At 52.0% G+C, this 12,962-nt stretch overlaps 1 long non-coding RNA gene across 1 annotated transcript in view; it reads left to right on the top strand.

Moving 5' to 3' along the window:
* Window positions 1–702, top strand: part of LOC141073666 (uncharacterized) — a 40,344-nt gene extending 39,642 nt beyond the window's left edge. Inside the window, exon 3 of the long non-coding RNA XR_012227036.1 lies at window positions 403–702. This is a non-coding gene — a long non-coding RNA (uncharacterized lncRNA). The remainder of the gene's footprint in view (window positions 1–402) is intronic.
* The last annotated feature ends 12,260 nt before the right edge of the window (window positions 703–12,962 follow it).

Here is a 12,962-nt window from a genome sequence, read left to right as displayed (position 1 = left end):
TTGTTGATGGTTTTAGGAAGCAATTGATTGTTGATAGTTATTTATTCCAAAGGGTGTGAAACCAAATAGTAAGTTGAGGGTGCCAACAATTATGTTTGGACCATTTTGGGGGTTTTGTGTGAAAGTATGTCAAATTTCCATTTTTTCTCTGTTTTTTTTTTGTGTTGTTCCAATACACACAAAGGAAATAAACCCGTGAATAACAAAACGTGTGGAATTGCAACAATGTTCTGGGAGAAATACTTCATCTTCTGGAACAGTTTCAAGGGTGCCACCACTTTTGGCCATGACTGTATATGAATTGTTTCCATCAAGTTTCCCATCTTTCTTCACCCCGTGGATCTCTTCTGTAGATAAACCTTTCTCCTCCTCGTCATTCTCTTTACTTTCTACCTTCACCAGGAAAACTATATGGATTTTGCAGAGATCAAGACCAACTCCTTAATAATGCCGGTGACAGATGGATGAAGATGTTGCGAGACCTACAGCTTCCGCTGACACCTCCTTCTCTGGGAGGACAATGAAGGAAGACAGAGCAGAGTAGCGTATAGCGGTATACTGTGATGTAGTCGGATTTCATCATCTTTTGATTAAAAAATACCTTTATTTATATGTGACTACTATTTACACCCAAGGACAATATTGTTAATTCTCTTCTGTTTAAGTTAGAAAACCTCGCACTGGTCACCGAAATAACGTGAAACTGACAAGTCCTTTCCAAATTTAAATATACTGGATATCAGTAATGTGAATCAGACTTTTCTTGTGAATTTTGGTTCAACAGAAAAAAAACCCAAAAAAACAAGTGATGAAAATGTCCTGAAAAACAATGTTGCCCCTAGAAAGGATTGGAAATCACTTGACTATAGGGACATGTGAAACCAAGGTGCGTCCTCTATTTAGCATTACAGGTGTCACCTATTTACAATGTGAAAAGTAGTCACTGTGCTGTTTGGTATCACGGTGTGTACCACACTGAACATAAGGCAAAGAACACTGAAGAGAAAGTTGTCTCTGGAGATAAGAAATAACATTGTAGACAAACATGATAAAGGTAAAGGCTACGAGACGTCTCCACACAGCTAGATGTTCCTGTTACTGCAGCTGAACATATTATTCAGAAGTTTAAGGTCTAAAGGGCCTTGTGACGAACAGCCCACGGCCGTTCGTCCAAATACGGGCGACACTAACGGGAGTCCCGCTGCCACCAAAACGCGACGGACAGCGGACCCTGTGTCACCACTATGTCACAGTCCCACCACTGACACGGGTGTATCAGCGGACGGAGGGACGAGACACACTGCCGGCACACGGCTATCACAGGCACCGTTGGGGCTTATCTTAGTTATCCCACCACTGGCACCATGTGACCAAAAATATCCAGCAAGCTAATCTCGCTCTACAATTTGCCGCAGGGGGAGTTTAATTTGGATGCCCCACCACTGCTATCAATCTTCCAAGTACTGCGGGGATTTATGTATATCCCACTTTCTCAGTTCCACTTTGGAACTCGCAGCTCTCCGGCGCCCCCCTTACCCTCAGGTCAGTCAGGGAACTGCACCTAGGATAATTGGTCGCCGGACGGGCTGCCTGTTGTGAACCGGCAATCAGGCTTCTGCAGTAAGGGAATTATTAATACTGTGGCCGCAGCCCCTCATTCAGCAATATAAAACCCTTCTAGAATGCCAGCAAGCCGCAATAGCCGTACTCAACGCACTGCCACCAGTCACGGTTACTTAATTCACAGTGTTAAATTAAGAGGGTCCGTGGCAAACCCCTTGAATTAGTAGCGATTATCTAACAAAGGCGTATAGTTCGATTCTTAGAGCATAGAGACAGATCTAAATAATTAAATCATTTATTTTCCGAAAGAGGACAGTGATTACAGATAAAAGTTGCTATAAAATTGAGACATAAAATATGTACAGTACAGGTATAAAATAAAAGTGGAGAAAACAAAGAGAGTACACTCACAGTTCCATATTGTTCCTTAGGCAGACCATGCGGCTAAGGTGGGTGGAGGCGGAGCTGCACTTCTCCGCTCATCTGGGGATCTTTCTAGCACGACGACTTGAGCTGTTCTGCTCTGGTTTTGTCCAGGAAATGCTTTATAGACTTGCTATGTGACATCACGGAGAGATGCATGCTGGGTTAATCCCACCTCTCTCCTTTGGATGTAGAATTACACTAGAAAACTTATACTAATCATAACTCCGTGGGGGCAGCCCGCACAGACACATATAGGGCATCATTGGTTGTGATTTGTTGAGTACAATAATTCAAGACCAAATATGCAGTAGTTCTGATACACCGTTTAGCTGGAACACATATCTCAGGTTCTGAAAGGATTACGCTTCGCCAGAACCACGGCAGCGACGCTGTGACCGCCCGGATTACAAAAATGTGATTTTCATATCTCTAGGGTATTTGGTTCTTATGGTATAGTCTCTCATAGTTTTATTCGTTTCAAACAAAAGTTTTTCCCGCTCTGAAGAGGAGAGAAGGAAACAAATGGTTGTAGCAGCAGGGGGGTCTCCTATTACTAGTGCGAACACAGGCTGTAGAGGAGGGGGGTGGCACTGCTCTGTGTGTGTGTGAAGGGAGGAGGGATGAAGCTGCAGAGCTAGCAGCCTGGATTGTCATATCTGCCGGATCTTTCTGGAAAGTTATAACAGAAAACATTATATTTTGTGGACAAAACCCCATACCTCACAGACATTGTACATCACACCTCCCCCCTTAAGAGGGCGCTAAGGAGGCATTACCTCTCGGTAATCGGCCATGCGCACCTCAGCGGATTCGCCCCGGCGGGACAACCCATCGGCATTGCCGTTTTCACTGCCCTTCCTGTGTTTTACAGTGAAGTCGTACTGTTGAAGGGCAAGGCTCCAGCGGAGCAACCTTCCATTGGTTCCGGACACTGTGTGCAACCAGCTCAGAGGGTTGTGGTCAGTTACCACCGTGAAGGCGCGCCCGTACAGGTAGGGCTGCAAACGTTGCAGTGCCCACACCATGGCCAGACACTCCTTCTCGATGGTCGAGTATGCCACTTCCCTCGGCAAAAGTTTCCGGCTCAGGTACAACACGGGGTGTTCTTGGTCTCCCGAGTCGACCTGGCTAAGCACAGCACCGAGGCCAAACTCGCTGGCGTCGGTCTGTACCAGAAACGGGCGACTGCTGTCGACTGCTCTCAACACTGGAGAGTTGCACAGGGCTGCTTTCAAAGCTTGGAAAGCCGCCTCACAGTCATTAGTCCAGTTGACTGTTTGGGGTAGCCTCTGCTTGGTGAGGTCAGTCAAGGGTTTGGCAAGGGCGCTATAGTCCTGTACGAACCGCCTATAGTACCCTGCAGTGCCCAAGAAGGACTTCACCTGTTTCTTGGTCCTGGGGGTGGGCCAGGACACGATTGCGTCCACTTTTTCTGGCTCCGGACTCATGGAACCCCCGCCTACCCGGTGCCCCAGGTAGTGGACCTTGTGCATGCCTATCTGGCACTTCCCCGGCTTGATGGTCAGGCCTGCCTGGTGAAGACGCTTGAGCACCTCCTGGAGGTGCTGGAGGTGTTCCTCCCAGGTGGAACTGAAGATGGCAATATCGTCTAAGTACGCCACTGCGTACTCCTCCAGTCCCCGAAGCAGGTGGTTGACCATCCGCTGGAAAGTGGCAGGGGCATTCTTCATGCTGAAGGGCATGACCGTGAACTCGTACAGTCCAAAGGGGGTGATAAAGGCGGATTTCTCCTGCGCCTCCGGGCTCAGGGGAATCTGCCAGTATCCCCGACTCAAATCCATGATGGATATGTAGTTGGCGTTTGTCAACCGCTCGAGCAGATCCTCGATGCGCTGCATCGGGTGGGCATCAGAGGTGGTGATGGCGTTGAGCCCCCTGTAGTCTACGCAGAACCTGGTGGTTCGATCCTTCTTAGGCACGAGGACTACAGGTGAATCCCACGCGCTTTTTGACCGTCTAATCACCCCCAGCCTTAACATCTCATCGATCTCTTGGCGCATGACTTGTTGCACCGTCTCAGAGATCCGATAGGGTGTTCGCCGTAATGGGGCGTGATTCCCGGTGTCCACCTCATGAACCGCTAACTCCGTCCTCCCCGGTTGGTTGGTGAACACGGGCCGGAAGAGTTCCAGGGTGGCCATCAACTGCAACCGCTGGGACACGGTGAGCGAACCACTTATCTCCATGTCCTCAATGGACCCATTGGCCTTGGCCTGGGCCAGCATGTCCAGGAGGGAATCTTCCTCCCCATCCTCTGGCAGATTGCAGACCGGTAGGACGCAAGCTTCACGTTCGTAGTGCGCCTTCAGCATGTTGACGTGAAAGGCCTTGCGCCTACCCCGAGCATGGTCAAGCGTGACCACGTAGGTGACCGGGTTGAGCTGTTGGTGGACGACGTATGGGCCTTCCCAGGCTGCCTGAAGCTTATCCGTTGGTACAGGGACCAGCACCCATACCTTTTGACCCACCTGGTAGGTCCGCTCCCGGGCGTTCTGGTCGTACCAGCGCTTCTGGTCAGCCTGAGCCTGCGTCATGTTGTCATGCACCAACTGCGTCAAGGTCTGCATCTTGTCACGGAAGCGCATGACATAATCCACGATGGACACTTCTGTGGGGTTTGGCTCATCTTCCCAGGATTCTCTTATCAACCCAAGGGGTCCCCGGACTCGCCTGCCATACAGGAGCACGAAGGGGGAGAACCCGGTCGAGGCCTGCGGAACTTCTCTGTAAGCGAACAGCAGGTGTGGGAGGTACCGCTCCCAGTCGCGCCCTTGGGTCTCAACCAGTATGCGGAGCATCTGTTTGAGGGTACCGTTGAAGCGTTCACACAAACCATTAGTCTGTGGGTGATACGGACTCGATACCAGCTGCGTCACCTGCATTTTCTCACAGAGAGCCTCCATTAGGCGAGACATGAATTGGGGCCCTTGATCGGTAAGCATCTCCCTGGGAAATCCTACTCTTGAAAAGATGGTCACCAGTGCGTCAGCCACCTTATCTGCCCTGGTTGAAGACAGAGCTACTGCCTCTGGGTACCGGGTAGCGTAGTCTACCACGGTGAGAATGTATCGCTTTCCGGAGCTGCTGGGGACGGACAGCGGTCCTACAATGTCCACCGCGATTCTCTGGAAAGGCTCCTCTATCACCGGCAAAGGAATAAGGGGAGCCTTAAGATCAGGCCCCGCCTTACCCACTTTTTGACAGGTGGCACAGGAGCGGCAGTAGTGTGTTACATCTGTCCCCATCTTGGGCCAATAGAAGTGTTGAGACAGCCGTGCCTTTGTTTTGCTGATCCCCAAGTGTCCAGCGAGTGGAATCTCATGGGCAATCCGCAACAACTCAGTTCTGAACTGATAGGGGACGACCAGCTGTCTTTCCCTCAACCACTCCTTTTTAGGATCTCCGGGTACTGTCTCCCGGTACATACTTCCTCGTTCCCAGAACACCCTCTCCTTATCAGACTTGGAGGTGGGCGTCTCGGCGAGACCTCTCAATTTCTCCAGGCTGGCATCTGAGTGCAGAGCAGCCTGGAACTCCATGCTGGAGGCTGCCAGAAGTGACGTCAGGGTCCCCTCTTTACTGGGACCCTCTGGAACCGGCTCTGGGTTCACCTCTGGTTCAGTCTCTCCTGTAGCAGCAGAGGGTCCAGAAGACAGTGCGTTACCTGCGATCTGGGCACTCTGACTGCGTGTGACAGCTGCTATGTATGCTGTCTCCCTGGGGATTTCTACAGACCCACCAGCCGGTGCTGGCTTGGGCTCTACCTCCCCATCCACCCCCAACACTTCAGGAGCAGGGCTACTTATGGGCCAGTTACCTTCCTCGGTGGCACTGGTCAGCTGCATGGCATTACCTTCCTCATGGTCCCCATGCACCTCCCCATTTCCTTGAGCACCGTTGCTTACTCCTGCCAGGGGTTCCTCAGCCGTCTCACTCCGCAGAGTGACGGGGCTGAGCACTTCGGTACCTGTGGACACATCTACCGCTTCAAAGAAAGGGTTAACGGGTTCAGTCGGCACAGATACATCAGCATCAGCATCATACCTGGGGAAAGAATGGTTGTTAGTTGCATCATTACTCATCAAGGCATTAGCAGGTAACACATTCAGTTTCCCGTCATCATCATCATCATCAGGGTTAACGTTACCCTTATTATCAGTTTGGGGAAGGGTGTCAGGGATGTAGTATGCAACCATCTGCCCCAAGTCAGTCCCCAATAAAACATCAGTGGGCAGGTTTTCAGACACTCCCACCTCCCTCAACCCGCTCCCGGCACCCCAGTCAAGAAAAACTCGTGCCACTGGCAAGGGACAATGGGTGCCTCCAATCCCGGTGACAGTCAGGGTTTTCCCCTCAACAAACTCTTCAGGGGCCGCCAGTCCAGGACGGATGAGGGTTCGTTCAGCCCCGGTGTCCTTGAGGCCTGTAGCAAGACGGGCCCCCACCTGAACAGGTTGAACGTTGTCGTCAGCCCTCCCAACCACACCTCCCACCAAAAGAACAGAGGCGTTGGGCCCGGGGGCCTTGGCTGGGGGGTTCTTCGGCCTGTTCTGACAGGCGTAAAAGAAGTGACCAGGCCGCTGGCAGTGGTGACACAGGCGACTGTCAGTAGCCGGCCTGTTGTTGGCAACAGGGACAGGGCCTCCGGAGGGACGGCTAGCTGGGGCATTGGGGTTGGTTGCTGGCTTACCCCCTTTCCAGCTGGTGGCGACTGGCCTCCGCGTCTCGGGCTTCCGGTTGGCCTCGTGGTTGTCGGCGATCTGCGCCGCTTTGTCCGCGTTCGTTGGTTCGCGGTCCAGGATGAACTGTCGGACCTCAGCTGGGCAGAGATGCAGGAACTGGTCTTTGATCATCAGGTCCCGTAGCTGCTCAAAGGTTTCAACGGACAGTCCATGGATCCACTGGTCAAAGTGGGTCCTGAGTCCTTGCACCACATCACTGTAGCTATCATGTGGGCCACGTTGGAGGTGCCGGAACTTCTTTCGGTATACCTCAGGTGTCAGCCGGTATTTGGCGATCAGCGCCTGCTTTATGGCGACATAGTCGTCATCGGCTTCTGGCGGAAGAGAAGCAAATGCCTCCAGGGCTTTGTCTTTTAGCCCTGGGGTCAAGTACCTTGCCCATTGGTCTCTAGGCAGCTGGTACTGTCTGCAGGCTTTCTCAAAGGCTCGCAGGAACGTGTCCAAGTCCCCATCCTTTTCCATCACGGGAAAGTGCTCTGGCCGGGGTTTAGGAGTCTGGACGCTGCTGGGCTCACTGCTTCGGGCTGTGGGGGCATTCCCACCCCGCTGGAGTACCTCCAGTTCATGGGCCTTCTGCGCCTCCCGCTCGGCTCGCTGCTCTGCTCTCTCAGCCTCAGCTTGGCGCTCGCGTCTCTCCGCCTCCCGCTCGGCTCGCTGCTCTGCTCTCTCTCGAGCTTGCTGGATCAGCTGCAGACGTCCGTCACGGTCTTCGGCAGGGAGTGCGTCCAAGGCCGCTTGCAGGTAGGGGTCCAGCGTGCTCTGGTTGAATGTGGGGCCCGCGCTCATGAGTGGAGCCTCTGCTGCAGCCCCATTGTCACTTGGGCCAACTTCTGCGCTCGCTGGATTCTGGTCGTTGTCCAGCTGCACTAGAGCTGCGATCATTTGAGCTCTGTTTTTGTTCGTGGCGTCAAGGCCTTGGTACGTGCATAACCCAGCAAGAACTTCCTTTGTCTGCCGGTTGTACCAAGGTTCTCCTTTTGCCGCCATGGTTGCCAAATAAAAGATAGAAAAAGAAAAACGAAGAAACGGGAGGGGGATACTTGCAAGTACACACTAATGTCTCAGGACTAGTAACCACTGAGTCTGTTCTCCAAAACCTATGATGCAGGATTCCCGCAGGAACCGTGCAGGTTTTTAGTGAGAGGAATGATTGCTCAAACCAAATCACTAATGCTCTAGGATGATCCCACCGCTCTGCCACAAATATGTGACGAACAGCCCACGGCCGTTCGTCCAAATACGGGCGACACTAACGGGAGTCCCGCTGCCACCAAAACGCGACGGACAGCGGACCCTGTGTCACCACTATGTCACAGTCCCACCACTGACACGGGTGTATCAGCGGACGGAGGGACGAGACACACTGCCGGCACACGGCTATCACAGGCACCGTTGGGGCTTATCTTAGTTATCCCACCACTGGCACCATGTGACCAAAAATATCCAGCAAGCTAATCTCGCTCTACAATTTGCCGCAGGGGGAGTTTAATTTGAATGCCCCACCACTGCTATCAATCTTCCAAGTACTGCGGGGATTTATGTATATCCCACTTTCTCAGTTCCACTTTGGAACTCGCTGCTCTCCGGTGCCCCCCTTACCCTCAGGTCAGTCAGGGAACTGCACCTAGGATAATTGGTCGCCGGACGGGCTGCCTGTTGTGAACCGGCAATCAGGCTTCTGCAGTAAGGGAATTATTAATGCTGTGGCCGCAGCCCCTCATTCAGCAATATAAGACCCTTCTAGACTGCCAGCAAGCCGCAATAGCCGTACTCAACGCGCTGCCACCAGTCACGGTTACTTAATTCACAGTGTTAAATTAAGAGGGTCCGTGGCAAACCCCTTGAATTAGTAGCGATTATCTAACAAAGGCGTATAGTTCGATTCTTAGAGCATAGAGACAGATCTAAATAATTAAATCATTTATTTTCCGAAAGAGGACAGTGATTACAGATAAAAGTTGCTATAAAATTGAGACATAAAATATGTACAGTACAGGTATAAAATAAAAGTGGAGAAAACAAAGAGAGTACACTCACAGTTACATATTGTTCCTTAAGCAGACCATGCGGCTAAGGTGGGTGGAGGCAGAGCTGCACTTCTCCGCTCATCTGGGTCTTTCTAGCACGACGACTTGAGCTGTTCTGCTCTGGTTTTGTCCAGGAAATGCTTTATAGACTTGCTATGTGACATCACGGAGAGATGCATGCTGGGTTAATCCCACCTCTCTCCTTTGGATGTAGAATTACACTAGAAAACTTATACTAATCATAACTCCGTGGGGGCAGCCCGCACAGACACATATAGGGCATCATTGGTTGTGATTTGTTGAGTACAATAATTCAAGACCAAATATGCAGTAGTTCTGATACACCGTTTAGCTGGAACACATATCTCAGGTTCTGAAAGGATTACGCTTCGCCAGAACCACGGCAGCGACGCTGTGACCGCCCGGATTACAAAAATGTGATTTTCATATCTCTAGGGTATTTGGTTCTTATGGTATAGTCTCTCATAGTTTTATTCGTTTCAAACAAAGAAGTTTTTCCCGCTCTGAAGAGGAGAGAAGGAAACAAATGGTTGTAACAGCAGGGGGTCTCCTATTACTAGTGCGAACACAGGCTGTAGAGGAGGGGGGGTGGCACTGCTCTGTGTGTGTGTGAAGGGAGGAGGGATGAAGCTGCAGAGCTAGCAGCCTGGATTGTCATATCTGCCGGATCTTTCTGGAAAGTTATAACAGAAAACATCATATTTTGTGGACAAAACCCCATACCTCACAGACATTGTACATCACAGGCCTGTCACACTAAAGGGCCTGTCACACTAAAGGGCCTGTCACACGAAGCGATATCGCTGTCTGATACTTACCTCCGACCGCTCCCCCGCTGGTTATCGCTGATCGCGCGAGAACGTCCTGGGCCATTTCTCATCGTCAGCTTCCTGCGGCGCTTCCTGTGGAGAGACGAGCGACGCGTGGAGCCGGGCGGGAGGACGCAGGATCGCCTCGTCTGACAGGTAAGTAGCGACCCCCGTCCCCAGCGAGACCTGGTGAGATCTGCCTGTGTGGCAGCTCACTAGCGACCACTTGGCGATGCACCAGCGATCCTGACCGCGTCATATCGCTGGTCGGGATCGCTGGTGCATCGCTAAGTGTGACAGTACCTTAAGGGACTGTAGCCGACCTCCCTGGATGCGGCTGCAAGAAGAAAAGTGGTAACAAATTGAAGCGACGGTAATACGAATGCTAACCACAGAGCCCAGATCAACTTACAAAGAGATTACAGGGGAACACCGAGGTCAAGGTCTATCAGTGTCAGGTAACACCATCCAGCGGTGTCAGGGCCAAAGTGGACTTCATGGAAGACACCCAAGGAGGAAATCACTGCTGGAAACAAATCATAAAAAGTGTGGCTTTAATTTGAAACAAGGCATAATAACGAGCCACAAGGTTTCTGGGAAAGCATCCTATGGACAGATGAGACAAAACTGGAGCTTTCACATCAGCTCTATGTTCACAGATGCAAGAATGAAGCAAAGAACAGAACATTGCACCTGCTGTGACACATGGAGGAGCCCAGGGTTGTTCTGGGGCTGCTGCTGCATCTGGTGCAGGGTGTTCTGCAGAAAAATGTGCTGCCCTGAGGCTGACAGCATCAGACCCAGGGGTGGGATTCAGCGGGTTCTCCCCGGTTCGGTGGAACCGGTTGTTAAAAAAGCAGCCGGTTCCCCGAACCGTGGAGATTCAGAGCTGCGATCCGGTTCTGAGGACTATACAGGGGCCGGAGCTGCAGCCAGCACAGTGCGGGGATCGCCGCGTCACATCCACAGGGAGCACAGAGCTCACCTCCAGCCCAGCCCCAGGAAGCAAGAACTCGGAATTACAGCTACCGTATATCACCAAGGAGACGCGCCCCCGTCCTGCAGCAAGTGCCCGGAGAGCGTGTGGTGCTGTGAGGACGCAGTCAGGCACTCAGGTACATGTTGTGACGGAACACGCTGAGTCTGGGGGGGGACAGTGGAGTCTCGGGGACAGAGAGGTCTGGAGGGGACAGAGAGGTCTGGGGGGATAGAGAGAAGTCCGGAGGGGACAGAAGGGACAGAGGACTAGAGGGGTCTGATGAGTCCAGAGGGGACTGAGGAGTCTGAGGGAGAGAAAGGAGTCCAGAGGGGACAGAGGAGTCTGGGGTGGACAGAGGAGTACAGAGGGGACACAGGAGTCTGGGGTGGACAGAGGAGTACCGAGGGGACACAGAAGTCTTGGGTGGACAGAGGAGAACAGAGGGGACACAGGAGTCTGGGGTGGACAGAGGAGTACCGAGGGGACACAAGTCTTGGGTGGACAGAGGAGAACAGAGGAGTCTGGGGTAAACACAGGAGTCTGGGGGGGACAGTGGAGTCTCGAGGACAGAGAGGTCTGGAGGGGACAGAGAGGTCTGGGGGATAGAGAGAAGTCCGGAGGGGACAGAAGGGACAGAGGACTAGAGGGGTCTGATGAGTCCAGAGGGGACTGAGGAGTCTGAGGGAGAGAAAGGAGTCCAGAGGGGACAGAGGAGTCTGGGGTGGACAGAGGAGAACAGAGGGGACACAGGAGTTTGGGGTGGACAGAGGGGACTGAGGAGTCGGGTGGACAGAGGAGTCTGGGGTGGACAGAAGGGACAGAGGACCTGTGCCTGCCTATTGGGGACCTGTGCAGCACTGTGCTGCCTATTGGGGACCTGTGCCTGCCTATTGGGGACCTGTGCTGCCTATAGGGAACAATGCTGCCTATTGGGGACCTGTGCTGCCTATTGGGGACCTGTGCTGCCTATTGGGGACCATTGCCTGCCTATAGGGACCTGTGCTGCCTATTGGGGACCTGTGCTGCCTATAGGGACCTGTGCTGCCTATTGGGGACCTGTGCTGTGTATTGGGGACCTGTGCTGCCTATTGGGGACCTGTGCTGCCTATTGGGGACCTGTGCTGTCTTTTAGGGAACAATGCTGCCTTTTGGGGATCTTGACAGTTTAGATCTGATATATGACGAACCCAACAGAATACAGGTCGCTGAGGCTAAGATCATGAACCTGGCACAGGGGGGTCACACAGCTGAGGACTACTGTACTGAGTTCCGGTAGTGGTTCACAAAAGTTCTATGGAACAATGCTGCTCTCAGGTGCCAGTTCCAAAGAGGCCTTTCCGAGACACTCAAGGATGCTCTGGTCCTCCATGACACCCACTGAGACCTGGTGAACAGCAGGCCACATGTACTACTCCCCCCGGAGCAGGTCCATTTACCCATGGTTAGAGTTGCCAGTCTTCGAGTTGTGGAGAGAAGACAGAGACAAGATCTTGGACTTTGTCTATACTGTGGGCTCTCTAGACATTTTTTTTAAGAATTGCCCAACTCATCCACAAGCAATCAAACCATCGGGAGAATGTCTGTCTGAGTCTGGGTGACAGCCAAGGAGGTTACCCAGACTCCCAGGTACCTTTTTCTTCCTCTGATAAAGTACTGCTAAATCCGATGATTTCCTTCGAGAACCAGGTGTTATCAACATTGGCATTCATTGACTGTGGGTCTTGTTATGAATGAGTCACTGTAGGAGACAAAAGCAGAAATACAAGCTAAGTCCAGAAAACCAGAGAAGTTGGCAACTATCAGATTGCAGACCCCTGAACCTATCAACACAACTAGCAGTAGCCGTGGGGGGTTCCTACGATGCCCTAGACCCCTCGATCACAGCCGGAGAAATACATAGGCCTAAAGAAAGAAAGGGGAAATCTAAACTGCCCCAGAGCAGACCCCAAAGCAATAGGCAGCCCCCAACATATAATGACGGTGAAGCAAGATGAAAATACTAACACAGACAGAAAGATAGACTGAGCAAAGACGGGGCCCCAAAACTACCTAGATAGGAAAGGACAGGAAGGCTGCTGTCTGCAATCTGCCAAAACCCTATCAAAGGCATAAGCCAACCAGCTGAAATGAAAAAGGCCCTGAAGCAGCTAGGCTTCAAAAACTGAATCAGCACTCAAGTATTTTCAGAAGACAGAGCTAAATGAATTCAGCACACCCCAGCAGGGAATGGCAGAAATCCAGAAAAACAAAGCAAAAACAAAGTCAAAGCACAAAAGCAAAAGGCCGAGCAGCAAACTTAGCTTTGGAGGAGCAGGAATTCAGACTGGTCTCCAAGGATCCCACAGAGAAATCACCCGCAGGGCAGAAGGGCGTC

This window comes from Dendrobates tinctorius, unplaced genomic scaffold (genome assembly GCF_039654945.1).
Source record: "Dendrobates tinctorius isolate UK_male_01 unplaced genomic scaffold, ASM3965494v1 ptg000311l, whole genome shotgun sequence".
Taxonomy (NCBI): domain Eukaryota; kingdom Metazoa; phylum Chordata; class Amphibia; order Anura; family Dendrobatidae; genus Dendrobates; species Dendrobates tinctorius.
The sequence above is the reverse complement of the archived record's forward strand: the minus strand, read 5'-3'. Positions and strand labels throughout refer to the sequence as shown.